The sequence below is a fragment of the Chiloscyllium punctatum genome, chromosome 2 (genome assembly GCF_047496795.1).
Source record: "Chiloscyllium punctatum isolate Juve2018m chromosome 2, sChiPun1.3, whole genome shotgun sequence".
Taxonomy (NCBI): Eukaryota; Metazoa; Chordata; class Chondrichthyes; order Orectolobiformes; family Hemiscylliidae; genus Chiloscyllium; species Chiloscyllium punctatum.
Genome location: NC_092740.1, coordinates 23,525,803 through 23,551,921, shown reverse-complemented (window position 1 = coordinate 23,551,921; position 26,119 = coordinate 23,525,803).

Sequence of the window (26,119 nt, the reverse complement as noted above, 5' to 3'; positions counted from 1 at the left end):
GAATAAAGACTTATGATCTGGATATTTTTCTTTTTATTTTGGCATTTATGTTATTTCTTCTGTTGTCTTTTTTTTTAAATTCTGTTTTTTTTTAACTTGGTGCCAGAGACTGGTGACTTTGTACACTTTTCACTGTACTCCTGTATTCCTATACTTCATTTCCATGCTGTACATGTCTATGACTCTATATCTCTATGAGTACACGCTGCAATAAAATCTATTTCCAAACTATACAGAATTGAAAGCTCACCTCAGTGGTAGTGACCCTGGTGAGAATCATGGATTGTCATCAAAACCTATCTAGATCACAATTGTCCTTCAGGAAAGGACATCTGCCATTATTACTTGGTCTGGATTATATTTCAATCCAGACCCCGACATCAGTGTTGCTGATGCTTAAATTCCCTTTGAAATATTCACAGGATGGTAACCAATGCTGACCTTGCTAGCAGTACCCCTATGCTGTGAAAGAAAAAGGAAAAAGACAATCAAGATGCAAAATCATTGAAGTCTTCAGCTGCTTTTATACTTTTGTACCACCAGTGAATTAATATAAAAATGCAACCAATGGGAGTGAGCAGACCAAACAGGTCTTTGAACCTGCTCCACTGATTATGCCCTTCATTTTCCCACGACCCTTGATTTCTTTAAATATTAAGAATCTGTCTTTCTCGGTCTTATGCATGGTCAACAATGAAGTATCCATGATGCTCAAGTGTTAGAAAATTCTAACGATTTGAAATGTGCTGACTGAAATAAAAACACCCCATCTCCATCCTGTTTGATCAATCTCGTATTCTAAAATGACAACATCCTGTTCTAGATTCTTCAAGCAGAGGACTTTTCAAAATTTTTTAGATCACTTTTAATTCTTCCTCATGTTAACATGAGGTCCAAGCTGATGATCCTTTGCTGTCCTGCATAAAGTGTGAATTTATTATTCCTCAAATTGTGAAACCAAAACTGGACATCGTATTCCAATAATAGACAGACCAGAGTTCTGTGCAATCAGCAAGGTGTATTTATTTTTGTACTTTAATCTCCTTGCAATAAAGGACAACATACCATTTGATTTCCTAATTGCTTGGTGTGACTGCATGCTAACTTTCAGCAATCCTTGTGTAAGCACATAAATCTCTCCGAACATCAACTCTCACAAGTTTCATGACTTTTATATTGTTATGAATAACCTCATACTTCCCCACATTATTCTCCATCTGTCATCTTGACGCCCACTCATTTAACCTACTCATATAACTTTGCAGCTCCTGTGCATTTCACTGACAGTTCACATTTCCACCTAGATTTGATTGATCATAAAACTGAAATACATTATTTCTGTCTTTCTGTCGAAGGCATGAAATTGAATTGTAAATAGCAGAGACTTTAACACTGTTCCTTATAGCACACTGCCAGTCATGACCTAACAACTTGAAAGCTCTTATTTCTTCCTGTGTGTTAACAATACTTCCATTTATGCTAATATATTACCCCCAACTCCACCAGCCCATACATTTCCTGTTAACCTTTTGTATCAGTCTCATGAAATATTCAAGATATTAAAAGGAAAGGATGGGTTGATAAAGATAGACTATTTCTACTGGTTGGGGATTCTAGAACTAGGGGCATAGTCTGAGAATTAGGTCCAGATAGTTTCAAAGAGATGTTAAGAAGCACTTCCACACACACAAATGTTGGTAAATCATTGGAACTCTCTGCACTTCCACACACACAAATGTTGGTAAATCATTGGAACTCTCTTCTACAAATGGCGGTGGATGCTGGATCAGTTGTTAATTTTAAATCTGAGCCAGATATACTCTTGTGAAACAGATGTGTTAAGGGATATGGGTCAAAGGCAGACACATGGAGTTCAGTCACAGATCAGCCATGATCTCTTTGAATGGTGGAACAGGCTGAAGGGCTGAATGGCCTACACCTACTCCTAAATATCTTTTGGAGGTCCAGGCATGCTGGTCCCACTTTGACCACTCTATTGATTGGAGCCTCAAAAAAACTCTAATACATTTGTGATAAATTTTGTGGGGAGAAGATGGTGCAGTGTGAATTTCACTGGACTAACACTCTGTAAACCCTAGGGTAAGGGGGCATGCATTTTAATTCCAACATGGCAGACTGTAAAATTTGAATTCAATCAATATCTGAAATAATTGTAACCATGTTGAAATGGTTTTTAAAACCCATATGGTTCCTCATTCTTCATTAGGGATGGGAAATCTACTATCATTGTCTGGTCTGGCCTACATGTGACTTCAAACCTCCAGCAATATGACTGATTCATTATCTATCTCTTATTGCCCAGAGGGAAGTAATAAATGATGGCTGACCACATCTCATGAGCAATTAAATGAAGTTGTTTTAAAATCATGTTCATTTTATAAATAAAAGCAAAATCCTGCCTACCCCTGATGATCTTTCACCTCCTTGTTTATCAAGAATCTACCTACCTCTACTATCAAAATATTCGATGAGTTCACTGCCACAATCTTTGAAGGAAGTGAGTTACTTAGACTCACAACATTCTATAAGGGAAAAGAAATTATCTGTGCCTTAAATGAGCATCCCTTAGTTTTTAAACAGTGACGTCTCTTATGAGAGATTAGATTAGATTAGATGAGATTACTTACAGTGTGGAAATAGGCCCTTCAACCCAACAAGTCCACACCAACCCTCCGAAGACCAACCCACACAAACCTATTCCCCTACATTTACCCCTTCACCTAACACTACGGGCAATTTAGCATGGCCAATTCACCTGACCTGCACATTTTTGGACTGTAGGGGAAACCGGAGCACCAGGAGGAAACCCACACAAACACGGGGAGAATGTGTCTTTTCCATATCCACTATTTCAGGACTTCTCAAGATGATACATGCCTGAATGAGGGAAGGCAATAGCCAAGTGGTATTATCACTGGACCATTAATACAGAGACGCAGATAATGTTCTGGGTTTGAATCCCACTGTGGTGGATGGTGGAATTTGAATACAATTAAAAATCTGGAATTAACAGTGACAATGACCACAAATCCATTGTCAGGGGAAAGACCCATCTGGCCTACATGTTATTATGACACGGGATAAACCCTCCTCCTTAGTTTCAACCAGCAACACAGAAATGATTTATCCAATACAGTAATTTGTGAACATTTGAGAGGCCAATAACTATTTAAAGTAAAAATTAACAACTTTATTTCTTAAAGTATAACAGAGAATAATTAACTAACAACTATTTACAACTCCTTTCTCTAACCTATCATTTACCTTCCCCTTCTATAACACTAGCTCGATAAGAAATCAAATTAAGATTTACCAAAAAACTCAAATTTCAAAACCAGGCAAACCTTCTCGTCTTTTTTTCTTCTTCTTAGGGATTATGTTTCACAGGTCACTGATAAATAAACGTACATTTAAGAGAGTTAATCTGCAGGCAGTCTGCATTTATTGGTTGACTGGCAATTCTCCTCCCAGCTGTTCACTTTTTTTCTAGTTTTATATCCTAAGGCATCGGATTGTGTCATTGGCTTTTAATATTGTCAGTATACTAAATTCAAACTTGATTGGAGTTTGATATGTTTTGGGGCATAATTTAAACTGATTGGCTGTACTCGAATATGTTTTTGTCTCCAGGCAACCAGGCACCCCAGCTGCTGGACCACATATTACATTGTATCTTGCTCAGAATACTTGGTGTTGTCAGGTAGTTCTGCTAGCTTTTAACTTTTGTAAAGGTACATTACACCCACATCTTCATAACAATGTGACTCCAGATCCACAGCAAAGTAGTTGACTGCCATTTGGGTAATTAGAGATGGTTAATAAATGCTGGCATCACCAGTGCCACCCTCATCCTGTGAAGGAATTTTTAAAAAGTATATTTGTAAATGCTTTGTCAAGACTTCTCTACATAAAAACAAATGAATTAGAGGTAGAAGGAGACCACACAGCTCTTCAAGATTCCTCCATCATTAAGTAAGATCATGGCTGATAAGATTTCTCCACCTTAGGGAGGCAGTAGTATTTTCACGGGACTGGTAACCCAGAGCTTCAGGCTAATGTTGTGAAGGTATGAATCCACATCCTGCAACCCAATATGGCAGATGGCGAAACTAATATTTAACAAAAATCTGAAGTTACAAAGTTAACCTAATAGTGACCATGTAACCATCGTCAGTTGTCAGAAAATATGATCTGGTTCACCAATGCCAATGTCCACATTCCACAAATGAAAAAGATAAAACTTGCACAATATCACATCTTACATATCCTGCTCCCTGGTTGGCTCAAGAATATCTTTATCTAAGAAAACATCCTGAAAACATTTTATGAACGCTTCATCTGTGCTACCCATTCCCATTACTTGTGAAATAATATGAAAATATTGTTAAATATCTCTGCCATTTCCTTATTCTGCTTTCTGCTTACACACATTACTCTCTTTTTACCTGAGTGGTGAGGAGAGGAGGAGTGGTAAAGCGAGGGCTGCCAGGAAGGGTGAGTTTTCCCGCATTAAAAGGGACTTCCCTTGGGAGTCGGGCCTCCATTTGCCAAGAGGTGCGAGGGAGGAGTGAAGGACTTCTGGGAAGTCATATATTTGTGTGGTTGCGTTACCCGAAACACTACTTGAGTAGTGTCTCCCACCCATCCTCCTTCTCTAACCAAACAAAAAGGACCTGTGCGCCAGATTGGTAAGGTAACGAGTTTATTTGATATTCCTTATTTTTTCAACAGTCTCTTTGGGAATTTAGAATAGTGGGAATGGAGGTGAGGGCAGTTGAATGTTCCTCCTGCAGAATGTGGGAGGTAAGGGTCACTACTAGTGTCCCTGCTGACTATATCTGCGGGAAGTGCACCCGACTCCAGCTCCTCAAAAACCACGTTAGGGAACTGGAGCTGGAGCTGGATGAACTTCGGATCATTCGGGAGGCAGAGGGGGTTATTGAGAGGAGTTACAGGGAGGTAGTCACTCCTCAGGTTCAAGAAAAAGGCAGATGTGTTACAGTCAGGGGATGAAAAGAGAACCGGCAGGCAGTGCAGGGATCCCCTGTGGCCATTCCCCTCCACAATAAGGATACCGTTTTGGATACTGTTGGGGGGGAGGGCACTTACCAGGGGAAAGCAGTGGGACTCTGGCACAGAGTCTGTCCCTGCTGCTTAGAAGGGAAGGGGGAAGAGGAGCAGAGCAGTAGTCATTAGGGAGTCCATAGTTAGGGGACAGATATGAGGTTCTGTGAGGACGAGTGAGACTCACAGTTGGTGTGTTGCCTCCCAGGTGCCAGGGTTTGTGATGTCTCTGATTGTGTTTTTGGGATCCTTAAATGGGAGGGGGAGCAGCCCCAAATCATGGTCCACATAGGCACCAACGACATAGGTAGGAAGAGATGGGGACTTAAAGCAGAAATTCAGGGAGCTAGGATGGAAGCTTAGAGCTAGGATGAACAGAGTTGTCATCTCTGATTTGTTGCCCATGGCAAGGAATAGGAAGAGAGAGAAGTTGAACACGTGGCTACTGGGAGGGTTTTAGATTCTTGGATAATTGGGGCTCTTTCTGGGGTAGGTGGGACCTCTACAAGCAAGATGGTCTTCAGCTGAACCGGGGGGGTACCAATATCCTGAGGGGGATATTCGCTAAGGCTATTGGGGTGGATTTAAACGAGTCTAGCAGGGGGATGGGAACCAAAATTGTTGTTCGAGTATAGAAAGGTTGAGAGTAGGGAGGTCCGAAATCAAGTTTCAGGGATGCAAGATGTCACCGGCAAGCAAGAAGTTAGTTTGAAGTGTGTCTACTTCAATGCCAGGAGCATCCGGAATAAGGTGGGTGAACTTGTAACATGGGTTGGTACCTAGCACTTCGATGTTGTGGCCATTTCAGAGACATGGATAGAGCAGGGACAGGAATGGTTGTTGCAGGTTCCAGGATTTAGATGTTTCAATGAGAACAGAGAAGATGGTAAAAGAGGTGGCAGTGGGGTGGTGGGGGGTGGTGGTGGTGGGGGGGGAGGGGTTGGGGGGGTGGTGGGGTGGGGTGGTGGCAGGGGCCATGCCATTGTTGGTCAAGGACAGTGTTGCAGTTGCAGAAAGGATGTTTGGGAACACGTCAATTGAGGTAGTATGGGCTGAGGTGAGAAACAGGAAAGGAGAGGTTACCCTGTTGGGAATTTTCTAAAGGCCTCCGAATAGTTCCAGAGATGTAGAGGAAAGGATAGCAAAGACGATCCTCGATAGGAATGAGAGAGACAGTGTCATGGGGGACTTCAACTTTCCAAATATTGACTGGGAACACTATAGTACAAGTACTATAGATGGGTCAGTTTTTGTCCAGTGCGTGCAGGAGGGCTTCCTGACACAGTATGCAGACAGGCAAACAAGGGGCGAAGCCACATTAGATTTGGTACTGGGTAATGAGTCCAACCAGGTGTTAGACTTGGAAGTCGGTGAGCACTTTGGTGATAGCGATCACAATTCTGTTATGTTTACTTTAGTGATAGAAAGGGATAGGCAGCATCCAAGGAGCAGGGGAATCGACGTTTCGGGCATGAGCCCTTCTCAGGAAAGGCTCCTGAAGAAGGGCTCATGCCTGAAATGTCGATTCCTCTGCTCCCTGGGTGCTGCCTGACCTGCTGCGCTTTTCCAGCAACACATTTTCAGCTCTGATCTCCAGCATCTGCAGTCCTCACTTTCTCCTGATAGAAAGGGATAGGTGTATACCACTGGGCAAGGGTTACAGCTGGGGGAAAGGCAATTACAATGCGATTAGGCAAGATTTAGGAAGCATAGGATGGGGAAGGAAACTGCAGGGATGGGCACATTAGAAATGTGGAGCTTATTCAAAGAAAAGCTCCTGTGTGTCCTAGATAAGTATGTACCTGTCAGGCAGGGAGGAAGCTGTAGAGCACGGGAGCCGTGGTTTACGAAGGAAGTGGAATCTCTGTTCAAGAGGAAGAAGAAGGCTTACGTTAGGATGAGATGTGAAGGCTCGGTTAGGGCGCTTGAGGGTTACAAGGTAACCAAGAAAGACCGAAAGAGAGAGCTCAGAAGAGTCAGGAGGAGACATGAGAAGTTGTTGGCAGATGGGAGCAGGGTAAACCCTAAGGCTTTCTATAGGTATTTAAGGAATAAAAGAATGACGAGAGTAAGATTAGGGCCAATCAAGGATAGTAGTGGGAAGTTGTGTGTGGAGTCAGAGGAGATAGGGGAAGCACTTAATGAATATTTTTCGACAGTATTCAAGGATGCACGCAAGGGTCAGTATTGGGTCCAGTGCTGTTCATCATTTTTATAAACGACTTGGATGAGGGCGTAGAAGGGTGGGTTAGTAAATTTGCAGACAACACTAAGGTCGGTGGAGTTGTGAATAGTGATGAAGGATGTTGTAGGTGACAGAGAGACGTAGCTAAGTGACAGAGCTGGGCTGAGAGGTGGCAAATGGAGTTTAATGCGCACAAGTATGAGGTGAATCACTTTGGTTGGAGTAACCGGAATGCAAAGTACTGGGCTAATGGTAAGATTCTTGGTGGTGTAGATGAGCAGAGAGATCTCGGTGTCCATGTACACAGATCCTTGAAATTTGCCACCCAGGTTGACAGGGTTGTTAAGAAGGCATACAGTGTTTTAGCTTTTCCTAATAGAGGGATTTTGTTCTGGAACCATGAGGTTATACTACAGCTGTACAAAACTCTGGTGCGGCCGCACTTGGAGTATTGTGTACAGTTCTGGTCACCGCATTATAAGAAGGATGTGGAAGCTTTGGAAAGGGTGCAGAGGAGATTTACTGGGATGTTGCCTGGTATGGAGGGAAGGTCTTATGAGGAAAGGCTGAGGGATTTGAGGCTGTTTTTGTTAGAGAGAAGAAGGTTGAGAGGTGACTTAATAGAGACATATAAGATAATCAGAGGGTAAGATAGGGTGGACAGGGAGAGCCTTTTTCCAAGTATGGTGACAGCGAGCATGAGGGGGCATAGCTTTAAGTTGAGGGGTGATAGGTATAGGATCGATGTCAGAGGTAGTTTCTTTACTCAGAGAGTAGTAAGGGTATGGAATGCTTTGCCTGCAACGGTAGTAGATTCGCCAACTTTAAGTACATTTAATTCGTCATTGGACACGCATGTCCCTTGTCCCTTCCTGTTCCGTCTGCTGCTTGTCTTTACTTGGACCACAAGTTTGGTTGGCTAGATGGCTGGTTTTTGATGTGGAGTAATGCTGAGAGTGCTGGCTCAATTCTCATACCAGCTGAAGTTATCATGAATGATTCTCCTTCTCAATCTATCACCTCATCTCAGATGAAACCACCAGTTTTTTTTCCTCACTCTCACTCTCACTATCATAGAGAATCTTCTGGGATTATTCTGATGTTATGGGGTCAGTTAGCTCAGCTGCCTGGACAGGTGGTTTGTGATGTAGATTGACACTACAAGTATGGATTAAATTCCTACACTGTTTGAATTTTCCATGAGGATAGTGTAGGTTAGATGGGCTTCAGATTGGTATGATTTCGCTGCTTGTTAGATGCTGCCTGAACTGCTGTGCTCTTCCAGCACCACTAATCCAGTATTTGGTTTTCAGCATCTGCAGTCATTGTTCTTACCTTTCAGATTGGTATGACAGGTCAGCGCAACATCGCCGGCTGATGGGCCTGTACTATGCTGTAATGTTCTCTGTTCTATGTATGCATGTATGTATGTTATAAATTTATAAATACACTTACTGCCTGTTTATGTCTTCCTGGATCTTTTATTATCACATTATATGCATTTCCCTTTTATTCATATTTCCATGGTTCCTATGGGATTCTAAAACTTTCCTAATCCTCAGACTTGCTATGATTTTTCCTACATTTTTATGACTCATTTATAAACTAGCAGTGCCCTTCAACTCCTTAGTAAGCCATAGCTGGATCTTTCTTGCTGAGGTTTTGTTTCTCAGTTGAATGTATTTTTGAACCATTTGCAATTCCTTCTTTAAATGTTTCCTCTTGTTTCCTCGCTGTCATATTCTTTTGTCTATTTGCCCAATCACCTTACTTTTCTCATACTTACGCACTTGACTTTGTTTATGTTTCAGGCTGTTGCTTTGGATGAACTATATCAGTTTCGAACTTAAAATTATTGTCAGGCTTTTCTTCCCGACTCCCCTTGCCAAGTTCTTTGATCTAGATATACATGAAGTTTAAATTCCTCCACAATGACTACATATCCTTTGTTATGTACTCCAACAGTATCTTGTTTAAATAATGTCTGCAATGGTTTAAACTCTACTGAAGCTTATAAACTACTCCGACTGACTGCCTGACTATTTCTCACCTCCTTCCATACTGATACTTCTTCATGGTTTTCTTCACTCAGATCATTATGGCATCCTTTATTATTAGGATTACCTCTCTATCTCTCCTATTCCATCTTTTTGAAAAATTGTATTGTCTGGGATATTTGTTTCCCAACCTTGTCCTCAATGAGGTTATATCTCTTCCTTGTGATTCATATATCTCGGTTGATGTCTCCATGTTGTTACAGCTGGTTTGCACATTTAGATTAAGAGCCTCATTTTAACTCCAATCCCCTGCATGGACCTTGCTCATTGATTCTCAGTTACTGTTAAACTCTCTTGTCCTTTCCTGTTCCATCTGCTTGTCTTTACTTGGACCACAAGTTTGGTTAGCTAGATGGCTGGTTTTTGATGTGGAGTAATGCTGAGAGTGCTGGCTCAATTCTCATACCAGCTGAAGTTATCATGAATGATTCTCCTTCTCAATCTATCACCTCATCTCAGATGAAACCACCAGTTTTTTTTCCTCACTCTCACTCTCACTATCATAGAGCAATCTTCTGGGATTATTCTGATGTTATGGGGTCAGTTAGCTCAGCTGCCTGGACAGGTGGTTTGTGATGTAGATTGACACTACAAGTATGGGTTAAATTCCTACACTGTTTGAATTTTCCATGAGAATGACCTCCAGGTTGAACTCTCTGTTGATTGTTGCTCACTGGTGGGACTATGGTGACCCCACTCTGCACTGAAGTTCTCATCTTACCTGACAAATTTGTTAAGATTTCCAACCTTGATGTTGAGCTTAGAACATTTGGAAAAAACAGACATTCACCCAAAGTCGTGATGTTCTTGCTGCAACAACCAAATATGTCCATCCCTTGTGCAAGGGGTTCAACATATATTTATGCACTGCTGATTGAGTCAGCATCTCTGGATAATAATTAAGCAATCTATATTCTTGTAAGAAGAGAGAGTTTTAAAGACCACAATTCTAATTTGCTCCCCTATCATTTATATCCAAATTCAGATGCATGCTATTTATCATGTCCTAATGAAGGTGTGCCCCATTCTTCCTGCTGGGTGAAGAGGACTGTGTCCAGAGTGTAAGATTGGTGGTCTCACCAAGACTCTGTATAACTGCAGTAAGATGACCCTACTTCTGAACTCTTGCAACGACGACCAATATAATATTTGCCTTCTTGACGGCTGCATCTACCTGTGTACCTTCAGTAACTGAAGTATGAGGATCCCTTTGCACATTCAATATATCACCATTTAACTAATACCCATTCCTTTCTGTTTTTCTTACTGAAGTGTACTAATTCACATTTAGCCACATTATACTGCATCTTCCATGTGTTTGTATTCATTTAACTTGTGCCAATTACCTTGAAGCCTCCTTACATCCTTCTCACAACTCACATTCACACCCAGTTCTGTATTGTCGGCAAATATGGATATATTGCCTTAGGTTCCCTCATCCTGGAAATTTATGAATATAATCAATGGTTGGGCCTCAAACACTAATCCTTGTGGTAACTCACTAGTCACTACCTCCCACTTAGAAGAAGACTCATTTATTTTCATTTTCCATCTTCCGTTTGTCAACCAATTCTCAATCCATTTGTTCCAGCCGAACCTATGTGCTTTACATTTGCCCACTAGCCTCTTATGAGAGAACATTTGAAAGCCAGCATAAATCATTGCTTACTTTGAAATGTGGCATCTGCTCGGATGGGAGTCAAAGGAAAACCTGGTCAGAACATCTGTACTTTAAAAATACCATCTAGCAACTAAAAGAGAGAATGGTTAAAAAAACAAATGTGGGGATGACAGGCACGTAGACATTAAATAGTTTCCTTTCCACTAAGATTATAGAGTATTTATTTACCTATTCATCATTGGTGAGATATGGCTGAAGCAGATTCAGGATGGTTAAATTGATAATTGTTCTGCTTATTGCAGGTACTTTGTGGTTAACCAATGAACAGGCTTCAATGATAATATGTCAAGAACATTTTCTATTCTCGCTAATCAAATGGGTTATCTTCAATTTGAAAGATACATAACTCCCAATAGGTCCAATCTATATAAGCCTTTGAGCACTCTGCGTGAGAATTCTGCATCTTCAGTCATGCCTCTGGAGTTTGACTAAATCTGAATGTAGGCCATAAAGTTTCATTCCTCATTATGCAGATTAATCACAGGCTTGCAACAACAAACTAGTTTAATTACATCCATTAATAAATGTAGAGCCCATTGCACATCTTTTGAAAAGAAGCCATAAAAGTGAATCACTACTTAAAATAATCTGGGTTTGACATGAGGTGATCTCTCCTCCAGTGCTTCCAAGCTCATATCTCCCAACCCTCCACAGCTTGCTTCTACCTCCTTCCCAAAATCCACAAACAGGACTGGCAGGGCAGACCCATTGTTTCTGCGTGCTCCTGCCCCACAGAGCACACCTCTTCCTACTTGGACTAGACTCTTTCTCCCCCTGTCCAGCCCCTTCCTGCTTACCTTCATGATTCCGCTGATGTTTTACATCAGTTTCAGAATTTCCACTTTGCGGTCTCCAGTCACCTCCTCTTTCCCATGGACGTGCAATCCCTTTACATCTCTATCCCCCTTCAGCATGGCCTCAGGGCTCTCTGCTTCTTCCTGGAACAAAGTCCTGAACTGTCCCCACCCTCCTTTACCTAGCCAAATTCGTCTTCACACCAAACAACTTATCTTTTAACTCCTCTCGCTTTCTTTAGGTCAAAGGAGTGGCCATGGTTACCTGCACGGGACCTTCTCATGCCTGTCCCTTTGAGGGATGCACGGAACATTCCTTGTTCCAGTCCTATTCCAGCCTCCACCCACAACTGTTCCTTCAGTTTATTACTGACAACATCGGTGCTACTTCTCTCTCTCATTCGGGAATAGGAACATTTGCTTCCAATTTCTACCAACTTTCACCTTCACCTGGTTGATCTCTGACTCCTCCCTGCCTATCCTCCATTCCTGGGGATAGACTGGCCACAATACCCACTATAAACTCACCGACTCCTACAGTTGTCATGACTGTACATCTTCACACCCTACTTGCTGTAAAGACTCCACTGCATTCTCCTACTTCCGCCTCCATCACATCTGTTTTAATGATGCCAGCTTCGACAAGGGAACCTCCAAAGTGTCCACCTTTTTCCTCAGCAGAGGGTTCCCCAGCACCATCGTTAACAGGATCCTCAGCCGGGTCCAACCTATCGCTCGCACTTTAGCCTTCACCCCCTCTCTTCTCTCTCACAACAGTGATAGTGTCCTCACCTATCATCCTACCGGAATCCACAGCTAAAGGATCATTCGTTGCCATTTCCACCACTTCCAACAGGATGCCACCTCCAAACACACAGTCCCCTCCCCTCCATTGTCAGCCTTCCACAAGCACTGTTCCCTCCAGGACACTGTGGTCCACGCCACCTTCACTCTTAACAACTCTGTCCCCGCCCCCCCAACCCCTCCCCCCCACCACACACCCCCACGGTACCTTCCCCTGCATTCATAGGAAGTATAACACCTGCCCTTTTATTTCCTCCCTCCTCAGTATCCAAGGGCCCAAACACACTTCCAGGTGAAGCAACACTTTAGTTGCACTTCACTCAATCTAGTCTACTGTATTTGCAGCTCACTCTACACTGTGTCTCCTCTACACTGGGCAAACAAAGCTAGACTAGGTGATCCCTTCACATAACACCTATATTCTGTCCGCAAAGAGACCCTGACCTTGCCTGCCACTTCAACACCCCACCCTGTTCCCTGACCAACATTTGCCTCAGGCTTGCTGCAGTGCTACAGCAAAGCTCAGACAAGCTGGAAGAACAGCATCTCATTTTCTGCTTGGGAATTCTACAGTCTTCTCTACTTAATATCGAGTTCAACAATTTTAGGGCTGGAGGCAACTTCTCTTATGTCTTCACCCAATCCCCACACACGAGGCCTTGTCATCACATGAGAAAACGTGAGGACTGCAGATGCTGAAGATCAGAGTTGAAAAGTGCGGTGCTGGAAAAGCACAGCAGGTCAGGCAGTATCTGAGGAGCAGTAGGGTTGGCGTTTCAGGCATAAGACCACATTCCTGATGAAGGGCTTATGCCCGAAATGTTGACTCTCCTGCTCCTCGGATGCTGCCTGACCTGCTATGCTTTTCCAGCACCACACTTTATGACTCTTGTTGTCACATGGTCTGCTATGAAACACAACCCATTGTTAGCCCCTAATTGCCCCATTAGTGACTAATCTCACTCATAGCCAGATTGTTATCCACTCCTTTGTCAGTCCAACTGTTCTTCTCTCTCTTTGAGCTCTATCTCCAACTATCATTTACTCCTTACTCCCTCCCCTTACCTTATGTGCTGTATTAAAAAAACAGTTTTGCCATAGCTACCATCAGTTCTGTGGAAGGGTCAGTGGATCCGAAATGTTAACCCTGATTTCTCTCCATAGCTGCTTCTTGACCTGCTGAGCTTTTCCAGCAATTTCTTTTTTTTATTGTTGTGGTTAGATTTTAGTTTGCTAACTTTGATTTGTTATCAATATCTTAAAAGCGATCAACCAATAGCTGATATTTCTTTTCAGTAATTTGAAATCTTTGTGTGATGCATAATTTTAAAGGACGTGTTTTTGCAATTCATTTTGCAATTCAGATAAAGAGTGAAAAGAACTCAAAGCAGTTTTCACTAGTTACCTGAATAGGGATCTTCACAGTTCTGTGTTAGTGGACCTCAAGGCCCCCGAAGAACTGACTAACAGGGATTATGCAGTATGCAAATTAATCAGCAGGCTGGACTGACCCTGATCACGTGTTCGTCCAAGTGCAGAAAGGTTTAAAAGGTCAGCATTCATAAAGCCTAGTTTTATTGAAGAGTCCTACAGGTGGAGAATGCCAGCTTAATAAACATGGAAACTCCAATCTGTGGCATATAAAGGAATCATCATGGCAGAGACAGTCATGAGTTGGGTCAAGTGCATAGTGCTGTACTCAAAGCTCACACAGAGAGCAAAAGGTGGCACAGTGGTTAGCACTGCTGCCTCATAGCATCCAGGAGTCAGGTTTGATTCCAGCCTTGGATGACTGGCTGTGTGGAATTTACACTTTTTCCCTGTGTTTTCATAGGTCTCTGTTGAGTGCTCTGGCTTAAATTACTTACAGTGTGGAAACAGGCCCTTTGGCCCAACAAGTCTACACCGACCCTTCGAAGAGCAACCCACCTAGACCCAATCCCCTACATTTACCCCTTCACCTAACACTATGGGCAATTTAGCATGGCCAATTCACCTAACCTGCACATCTTTGGACAGTGGGAGGAAACCGGAGCACCCGGAGGAAACCCACGCAGACACGGGGAGAATGTGCAAACTCCACACAGACAGTCGCCTGAGGCAGGAATTGAACCCGGGTCCCTGGCGCTGTGAGGCAGCAGTGCTAACCATTGTTCCACCGTGCTACCCCAATGGGGGCTTCTTCCCCCATCGCATAGATGTGCAGGTTCGGTGGATTGGCCATGCTAAAAGTTGTTCCATTATGTCCAAGGATGTGTATGCTAGATGGATTAACCACAGTCAATGTGGGATTATTGGGTGGGTTTTGGTGGGATAATATTCAGAGGTTTGGTCCAGACTTGATAGGCCTGATTGCTTCTTCCTGCATTGTTGGGATTTTGTGATTAGGTGAGGGGTCAAATTACTGTTTTGATTTGTTAAGTATAATTCCCATTTTTGATTTATGGTTTCAAATTACTTTCTGTGACCAAATTGGTTTCAGTCTTATTAAAGTAATTCTTCTGGAAGGAAAGAAAAACCTCAAATTTGGGAAGGGTGAGTGGGACCGTGAGTTAAGGTCTCATTTGAAAGACTCCACCACTGAAAGTGCAGAACCCACTCTCTACTTGACCAGAGAGGGGCTTCTGCTCAGGTGGGGTGCGTTGCAGTGGAAGCATGGTTAACCTGGTTTCTGTGTTCAGGCTTTTGAATGGTTGGGGTTGGATGGATTTGAACAAGCTACTGTTTCAGACCGGGCAGTGATCCCAACTGATTCGCTGACACTGCCTGCTTTGCCTGACATAAGCATGGGAGAACACATATATTATGTGACTGACTGATACTCCCTGGGTTACAAGTTTCAAAATGTAGCAATAAACAATCCGTGGAGGTCTCTGTGGGTCCAAAGAAGTCAGGAAAATGAGCAAACTCTCAAAGGAATTGTAGTGACACAGGAATTCAGCGACAATGCAAGAAGGAAGGAACAAGCAATGGTTCAGGGCTGGATATACCACAGTCTGTGGTTGAATCTGAATTGGGTTGGATACTGGCCTGCCATAATTGTCCACGTCATTGAGAGTGACCAGATTGTGCAGGTGCTTTTCGGGATTCTTTGGAATTTACCTTCCCCACGCACTGGCAAATTGGAAAATCACTTTGCCGACTGGGGAGGAATTTTTGAGCCCTACCATTAACTATTCGTGCCATCTCAGGAAGCATGTTCAGGAACTTTCTTGAAAAGCAAAACTGTTCTAGATTAGATTAGATTCCCTACAGTATGGAAACAGACCCTTTGGCCCAACAAGTCCACATCGACCCTCCGAAGAGTAACCCACCCAGACCCATTCCCCTACTCAATATTTCCCTCTGAATAATGTACCCAAACTTATGGGCAATTTAGCATGGCCAGTTCACCTGAACATCTTTGGATTGTGGGAGGAAACCAGAGCACCCAAAGGAAACTCACGCAGACATGGGGAGAATGTGCAAACTCCACAGAGACAGTTGCCTAAGACAGGTATCAAACCCGGGTCCCTGGCACTGTGAGGCAGCAGTGTTATCCGTTGAGCTAACGTGCTGCCCCAACAGGCAAGATCAATCCGAGTTACATTACCCTATCTCATTCCCAACTCCCCACCCAAACATTGCCCCATTACCTCATAACCCAGATCAATTCGTGGACCAGTGATGGGTATTCCCAAATTTGGAAGTAACTGCCCAAGTGCACTTACTTTAGAAATGGTCAGCAGAGTCTTTACCCATTGCAAGTGGATGAGAATGCTGACGGTACTGGTGCTAATCCAATGCCATTGTGTCTCCTCCCAGGAGGTTTCACTGCTCTCCTACTGATGTTTTGGCAAGAGGCCAGTCGAACTCCATGGCCGCTCAAAGTTGAATTATATTATCCATCAGCTTCATAACTGGGCCAAGGCACATATCTTTTTTAACTGTAACACAGTCTGGAAGCTATGCTTTAACAAAATGAGGGCAAAGTGGTCATGTTTCAGAGATTAATTATATTGATTGCTCTTGAACTAGTGGACAGCATTAATCATTGCATGGATACTGTTCTCTTAGTCATTAAAACATTCTGATGAATATGAGGGCAAGACTACTGTTGTTTTAGGATTAAAATATGAAGGGGGTGATAGAGTAAATGAGGAGAAACTACTTTCAGTGAAAATTGGGTCAGTAACTAGAGGAAGCAGATTCAGTATAATTGGCAAAAGAACCCTTTGGGGACTGGGGAGAGACTTTTTTTTGCAATCAATTGTTATGAACTAATAAAGATGGCAGAAGCAGTTTCTATAATAAGTTCACAGGGGAATTGGGTAACCACACAAAGTCATAGAGTCATACAACATGGAAACAAACCTTCTGGTCCAACTTGTTCATGCCACCATGTTTCCCAAACTAAACTAATCCCATTTGTCTGCTTTTGGCCCATTTCCTTCTAAATATTTCCTATTCATGTACCTGTCCAAATGTTATAACTGCACCTGCATTGATCACCTCCTCTGGCAGTTCATTCCAAGTGTGAACCAATCTCTGTGTGAAAAAGTTGCCCTCAGGTCTCTTCTAAATCTTTCTCTTCTCACCTTAAGTTTATGCTCTGAAGTGTTGAACTCCCAACCAAAGTTAAAAGACCTTTGCTATTCACCCTAACTATGCCCTACATGACTTTATGAACCTCTAGAAGGTCAGCCCTCTACCTCCTAAACTCCAGTGAAAAACATCCCAGCCTATCCAGCCTCTCCTTCTAACTCAAACCTTCCAATTCCAGCAACATCCTGGTCAATCCTTTCTGAAACATCTCCAGTTTAATAATATCCTTCCTATAGCAGAACATCCAGAACTGCACACCGTACTCCAAAAGTGGCTTTACCAACTTATACAAATGCAAATGATGTCCCAACTCCTAAACCCAATGGTCTGAGCAATGAAGACAAGTGTGCTAAACGCCTTCTTTATGACTCTGTCTACCTGTGATGCAACTTTCAGTGAACTATGTACCTGAATTCCTCAGTCTCGCTGTTCTATAACACTCTCCAGGGCCTTACCATTAACTTGGAAATCCTATTCTTGTTCATCTTATCAAAATGCAACACCTCGCATTTATCTAAACTAGCTTCCACCTGCCATTCCTTCGCCCATTGGCCCAGTTGATCAAGATCTCTTTGATCAAAATGTCTCTTAAACATTGCTATTGTATCTACTTCCTCTGGCAGTGCATTCCAGGCACATACTACCGCCTGTGTAAAGAACTTGTCTCTCACATCTCCTTTAAGTTGAACCCCTTTTATCTAGGTTCCCTAATCAGTAATATTTCTACTCTGGGAAAAAAGACTCCAACTCTCCGTGACACACATAATTTTGTAAACATTTATTAGGTTGCTCCTCATGCTTTAAAGTTCAAGTGAAAATAAACCAAGTTTGTCCAATCTCTCCTCATAGCTAATCTCCTCCAAACTAAGCTACATCCTGTAAACCCTTTCTGTACCCTCTGGTAATATGGCAGCCAGAACTATATACAATATTTCAAATGTGGCTTAACTAAAGTTCCATACAGCTGCAACATGATTGACCAATTTTTATACTCTGCATCGTGACCAATGGAGGGAAGCATGCATTAGGCCTTCTTGACCACTTTATCCACTTGTGCTGCCACTTTCAGGGAACTGTGGGCCTGTATGCATAGATCTCTCTGTATGCTGTTGCTACAACAGGGTCTACATTTACTGTAAACTTCCCTCCTGCATTTGACCTTCCAAAATGCATTACCTTGCATTTGTCTGCATGAACATCTATCTGCCTTTTCTCTGCCCAAGTCTTTAGCTGTTTATATCCTGCAATATCATCTGGTAGTCCTCACTGTCCACAGTTCCCCCAATCTTTGTGTTATCCACAAACTTAATGCCAGGTCGCTTACATTCTCCATGAAATCACTTATATATATTAAAAACAACAGGGGTCCCAGGACTGATCCTTATGGAACACCACTGATCACAGATCTTCAATCTGAAAAACACTTTTCTACCACTACTCCCTGTCTTCTATGATTAAGCCAGATCTGTATCCATTTTACCAGCTTACCAACTTCACTTTTTATATCAGCCTGTCATGAGGTACCTTGTCAAAGACCTTGCTAAAGTCCATGTAAACAGAATATACTGCCCTGTCCTCATCAATTATCTTTGTCACTTCCTCAAAAAACTTAATCCAGTTTAGGAAGCCTGCACAAAACCATACTGCTAGTCATTAATAAGTCCATATTTTTCCAGAGTTCAATAAACCCAATCCCTAAGAATCTTCTCCAATAGCTTCCCTGCTGCTGATGTAAGGCTCACTGGCCTGTAATTTCCCAGATTATCCCCGTTGCCTTTCTTAAATAGGGTCAACACTGGATACTCTCCACTCCTCTGAGACCTTTCCTGGTAGACCACCTATCCACTTCACTCTCCTGTCTAATCTATCACCTTCACCTCACACCTTCAGCTATCTGTTACATACCCAGCAACCTTCCCCCAGCCCCACCCCCCTCCCATTTATCTCTCAACCCCCTTGGGCCACAAGCTTCATTCCTGATGAAGGACTTATGCTCGAAACCCCAATTCTCTTGCTCCTCGGATGCTGCCTGACCGGCTGCGCTTTTTCAGCACCTCCCTCTTCAACCGTGTCTTTCTGTGTTGTGAATATCAATGAAAGGTAATTATTAAGGTCCTCATCCACTTCCTCCAGCTCCACACATGCACTCCCTGCCTTGAGGTTGAGTAACCTACCTGCCCATTCGTTCCTTATGCACGCATAAACAGCCGTGAGATTTTCATTTATCTTGCTGGTCATACACAATTCATGGCCGCTTTTTTCCCTCCCAATTCCTTCTGTGTTCTTTGCTGCTATCTTTGTATTCTTCAAGAGTTCTGTCTGTCTCGAATTGCCCTTTTGCATACATTTTTTTTGATACTGGATTAGTGGTGCTGGAAGAGCACAGCAGTTCAGGCAGCATCCAACGAGCAGCGAAATCGACGTTTCGGGCAAAAGCCCTTCATCAGGAATAAAGCTTTATTCCTGATGAAGGGCTTTTGCCCGAAACGTTGATTTCGCTGCTCGTTGGATGCTGCCTGAACTGCTGTGCTCTTCCAGCACCACTAATCCAGTATTTGGTTTTCAGCATCTGCAGTCATTGTTTTTACCTCTTACATTTTTTTTGACTCTGCTCTCAATTTTTCTTATCATTCAAGATTCCCAAATTTTGCTATGGTTATCCATCAGCCCAAGCCTGAATATTTTTCAGATTTTGCTGCATTTGACCCGTGGACTGCTTTAGTGTCTGACAATGCTAAACGTTGTGGAATCATCAGTGAATACCTCCATTTCTGGTGCTGGGCTGGAGAGAAGGTTAATGATGAAGCACTGAAGATGCCTTTGTGAGTTATTGTATGTTTTAGAGAGCACAGAATACGGTTGTTGCTTCGAGAGTTTTTAACCTTCTGTTGTAAGGGTACTGATATTCTTCTAACTAGCACAGAAGGTGTTATGTCTCACTGTTCCCTGATGTCATTGCTGTTATCTCGAAATGATGCAGCATGTGGATCTTGATGGTTGAAAGCTCCATGAGTCAACACTTGTAACTTGTGTAAAATCACATAGAGGATAGCTGAGTGTAACATTATTTAAGAAAGGCATTGGATTCTACTTACTTGGCCTTCTGTCAGTCATTGTTCCCTATGCCTTCATAAAGGTTTATCTCAAAACACCTATGATTCCCCCTTAAATGGACTGAGTTTTCAATGCCTGTCACTTACGCTGCAGGATGCAAACTGCTGTGATCTTGAGTGACGATGCATTGGCAGTTTGGAAAGGAAAAATAAATCAACCTGCCATTCTACAAAAGCATCCAGAGAACCAAGTGTTCACATGTCAGGACAGTTCAGGAAAGCCTTCTTGTTCTTCAGAGAACAAAGGTTTGGATCAATCTTTTACTTTGATGTGGACTCGCTAGCAAATGCCTTAAGAGAAACTCTAAGTTGCCTTCTTACTAAAAAAAAGAATACTGTTTCGGTGGGTTCAGTTAACTGCACAGCTAGTTCAAAGTGCAAAGTAATGCCAACAGCATGGGTTCAATTCCCCCTCTGGATGAAGTTACTATGAAGGACTCTTCTTCTTGACCTCCCCCCTTGCCCAAAATGTGGCAACACTGAGGTTAAGCCATTTCCTGTTGTATCTCACTAATAAGGGAGCAATCCTGTGGCACTATGGCAACTTGACATTTCATGTCTTTATATTAAATTCTCTAAAGTTAAGAGAAACCTACAGCATGTGATTTGTTTCTCTATTATATCCCAAATGTCAGGGAGACAAATCTCAGATCGGATGATGACTCAAGCAGCTGAAACAAATGGGATGAAATGTGGGAAGCTAGAGAAGTGATTACAGGGCCTCTTGCTGAGATATTTGTAACATTGATAGTCACAGGTGAGGTGCCGGAAGACTGGAGGTTGGCTAACGTGGTGCCCCTGTTTAAGAAGGGTGGTAAGGACAAGCCAGGGAACTACAGACCATTGGGCCTGACGTCGATGGTGGGCAAGTTGTTGGAGGGAATCCTGAGGGACAGGATGTGCATGTATTTGGAAAGGCAAGGAATGATTAGGGATAGTCAACATGGCTTTGTGCGCGGGAAATCATGTCTCACAAACTTGAGTGAGTTTTTTGAGGAAGTAACAAAGAGGATTGATGAGGGCAGAGCAGTAGATGTGATCTATATGGACTTCAGTAAGGCGTTCGACAAGGTTCCCCATGGGAGACTGATTAGCAAGGTTAGATCTCATGGAATACAGGGAGAACTAGCCATTTGGATACAGAAGTGGCTCAAAGGTAGAAGACAGAGGGTGGTGGTAGAGGGTTGTTTTTCAGACTGGAGGCCTGTGACCAGTGGAGTGCCACAAGGATCGGTGCTGGGCCCTCTACTTTTTGTCATTCACTTAAATGATTTGGATGTTTGCATAAGAGGTGCAGTTAGTAAGTTTGCAGATGACACCAAAATTGGAGGTGTAATGGACAGCGAAGAGGGCTACCTCAGATTATAACAGGATCTTGACCAGATGGGCCAATGGGCTGAAAAGTGGCAGATGGAGTTCAATTCAGATAAATCACTAGGTGCTGCATTTTGAGAAAGCAAATCTTAGCCAGATTTATACACTTAGTGGTAAGGTCCTCGGGAGTGTTGCTGAACAAAGAGACCTTGGAGTGCAGGTTCATAGCTCCTTGAAAGTGGAGTCACAGGTAGATAGGGTAGTGAAGAAGGCGTTTGGTATGCTTTCCTTTATTGGTCAAAGTATTGATTACAGGAGCTGGGAGGTCATGTTGCGGCTGTACAGGACATTGGTTAGGCCACTGTTGGAATAGTGCGGGCAAACCTGGTCTCCTTCCTATCGCAAAGATGTTGTGAAACTTGAAAGGGTTCAGAAAAGATTTACAAGGATGTTGCCAGGGTTGGAGGATTTGAGCGATAGGGAGAGGCTGAACAGGCTGTTTTCCTTGGAGCGTCGGAAGCTGAGGGGTGACCTTATAGAGGTTTACAAAATTATGAGGGGCATGGATAGGGTAAATAGGCAAAGTCTTTTCCCTGGGGTGGGGGAGTCCAGACCTAGAGGGCATAGGTTTAGGCTGAGAGGGGAAAGATATAAAAAAGACCTAAGGGGCAACCTTTTCACACAGAGGGTGGTATGTGTATAGAATGAGCTGCCAGAGGAAGCGGTGGAGGCTGGTACAATTGCAATATTTAAGAGGCATTTGGATGGGTATATGAATAGGAATGATTTGGAAGGATGTGGGCTGGGTGCTGGCAGGTGGGACTAGATTGAGTTGGGATATTTGGTTGGCATGGAGGGGTTGGATTGAAGGGTGTGTTTCCATGCTGTACATCTCTATGACTCTATGACTCTAATATACAAATCAGGCCACTATCCTATTTGAAGGATCTTTCTGAAATTCCCCTGTACAAATAGTATGAGTATGTTGGAAACTACTCAAAATATTTGACCCTGGAGCTTACCAACTATTTTTATAAACTCAAGAGCAACAGAAAAGCTTTGTGCTGAGATGATCAGAAATTTCATCAAGCAAAGAGTGTTGAACCTGTGGAATTCTCAGCCACAGAAAATGGTTGCAATTCTTTTTTCACAATTTGTCAGATTCTTATGAATTCATAGAATCCCTGCCACATGGAATCAGGCCATTTGGCCCATCAACTCCACACTAACCCTCTGAAGAGCATCCTACTCAGACCTATATTTCCCATGACTAATCCACCCAGACTGCACATCCCTGGACACTATGAGAAATTTAGCATGGCCAATCCAACGAACCTGCACATCTTTGATCTGTGAGAGGAAACTGGAGCAGCCAGAGGAACCCTACTCAGACACAGGGAGAATCTGTGGACTCCACACAGACAAGTCACCTGAGAGTGGAATCGTGAGGCTATGAGGTAACTGTGTTAACAACTGAGCTACCCTGGTTGAAGCCAAGACAGTAGACATTTTCAAGGAGGAGTGGTCGGAGGATTATGTTATGAGATCAATTACAATATATACTAAAATTAATTGTGGACATTACTCTTTTGTTTCTCATTATCTACCTACTATCTATCGTATTTGCTGCACAGAGAGGTTGGACAAACTTGGCTTGTTTTCACTAGGTGACAGGCGCTGAGGGATGACCCGATAGCTGTATGCAAAATTCTGAGAGGCATGGATAGTGGAGATAGTCAGAGTCTCTTTCCCAGTATGGAAATATCAAATCCTAGGGTGCAGAGGTTTAAGGTGAGAAGGAGAAAGTTGAGAGGAGATGTGTGAGGCCTGTCTTTTTTACACACAGTAGTAGGTGTCTGTAATATGCTGCCAGGTGAGGCGACAGAAGCAGATACGTCAATGAAGTTTAAGAGGCATTTAGACAGACATGTGAGCAAGCAGAGAATTGAGAAATACAGACCATAGGTAGGTCAATGGGATTAGTTTAGAATAACATGGGGCAGCACGGTGGTTCAGTGGTTAGCATTGCTGCCACGCAGCACCAGGGACCCAGGTTCGATTCCAGCCTTGGGTGACAGTCTGTGTAGAGTTTGCGCATTCTCCCTGTGTCTGCATGGGTTTCCTCCGGGTGCTCCGGTTTCCTCCCACAATCCAAAGATGTGTACGTCAGGTGATTTGGCCATGTTAAATTGTCCATAGTGTTAGGTGCATTAGCCAGAGGGAAATGGGTCTGGTTGGATTACTCTTCGGAGGGTCGGGAGTGGACTTTTTGGGCCGAAGGGCCTGTTTCCACACTGTCGGTAATCTAATCTTAAAAACATCAAGGTTGGCACAGAGGCAGTGGGTCCAGCTGTACTGTTCTATGTTCTTAGGGCTAAAAGGGTACAAAGGGAAAAAAAAACACAGAACAGGATACTGAGTTAAATGGTAAATTACCTTCCCTCAACCTCTTCATTTCCAACTGCCGCCGGGACATTAACCGCCTCAACCTGTCGTCCCCCCTCCCCCACTCCAACCTCTCACCCTCACAACGCGCAGCCCTCCAATCCCTCTGCTCCAATCCCAACCTCACCATTAAGCCAGCAGATAAAGGGGGCGCAGTGGTAGTCTGGCGCACGGACCTCTATACCGCTGAAGCCAAACGCCAACTCAAGGACACCTCTTCCTACTGCTGCCTCGACCATGACCCCACCCCCCATCACCAAACCATCATCTCCCAGACCATACAGAACCTCATCACCTCAGGAGATCTCCCACCCACAGCTTCCAACCTCATAGTCCGGGAACCCCACACTGCCCGGTTCTACCTCCTTCCCAAGGTCCACAAGCCTGACCACCCTGGCCGACCCATTGTCTCAGCATGCTCCTGCCCCACTGAACTCATCTCTACCTACCTTGACACTGTCCTATCCCCCCTAGTCCAGGAACTCCCCACATACGTTCAAGACACCACCCACGCCCTCCACCTCCTCCAAGACTTCCGTTTCCCCGGCCCCCAACGCCTTATCTTCACCATGGATATCCAATCCCTCTACACCTCCATTCGCCATGACCAGGGCCTCCAAGCCCTCCGTTTTTTTCCTCTCCAGACGTCCCCAACAGTACCCTTCCACTGACACTCTCATTCGTTTGGCCGAACTGGTCCTCACCCTTAACAATTTCTCCTTTGAATCTTCCCACTTCCTCCAGACCAAAGGCGTAGCCATGGGCACACGTGTGGGCCCCAGCTATGCCTGTCTCTTTGTTGGCTATGTAGAACAGTTGATCTTCCGTAATTTCACCGGCACCACTCCCCACCTCTTCCTCTGCTACATTGATGACTGCATTGGCGCCACCTCGTGCTCCCGCGAGGAGGTTGAGCAATTCATCAACTTCACCAACACATTCCACCCTGACCTTAAATTTACCTAGACTATCTCTGACACCTCGCTCCCCTTTCTGGACCTCTCCATCTCCATTAATGACGACTGACTTGACACTGACATTTTTTACAAACCCACCGACTCCCATAGCTACCTGGAGTACACCTCTTCCCACCCTATCTCTTGCAAAAATGCCATCCCGTATTCCCAATTTCTCCACCTCCGCCGTATCTGCTCCCAGGAGGACCAGTTCCACCATAGAACACACCAGATGGCCTCCTTCTTTAGAGACCGCAATTATCCTTCCCACGTGGTTAAAGATGCCCTCCAACGCATCTCGTCCACATCCCGCACCTCCGCCCTCAGACCCCACTCCTCCAACCGTAACAAGGACAGAACGCCCCTGGTGCTCACCTTCCACCCTACAAACCTTCGCATAAACCAAATCATCCGCCGACATTTCCGCCATCTCCAAAAAGACCCCAGTACCAGGGATATATTTCCCTCCCCACCCCTTTCCTCCTTCCGCAAAGACCGTTCCCTCCGTGACTACCTGGTCAGGTCCACACCCCCCTACGACCCACCCTCCCATTCTGGCACTTTCCCCTGCCACCGCAGGAACTGTTATACCTCTGCCCACACCTCCTCCCGCACCTCTATCCAAGGCCCTCAAGGAGCCTTCCACATCCATCAAAGTTTCACCTGCGCATCCACTAATATCATTTATTGTATCCGTTGCTCCCGATGTGGTCTCCTCTACATTGGGGAGACTGGGCGCCTCCTAGCAGAGTGCTTTAGGGAACATCTCCGAGACACTCGCACCAATCAACCAAACCGCCCTGTGGCCCAACTTTTCAACTCCCCCTCCCACTCTGTCGAGGACATGGAGGTCCTGGGCCTCCTTCACCGCCGCTCCCTCACCACCAGACGCCTGGAGGAAGAACGCCTCATCTTCCGCCTCGGAACACTTCAACCCCAGGGCATCAATGTGAACTTCAACAGCTTCCTCATTTCCCCTTCCCCCACCTCATCCTAGTTTCAAACTTCCAGCTCAGTAACTGTCTCCTTGACTTGTCCGGACTTGTCCGACCTGCCTATCTCCTTTTCCACCTATCCACTCCACCCTCTCCTCCCTGACCT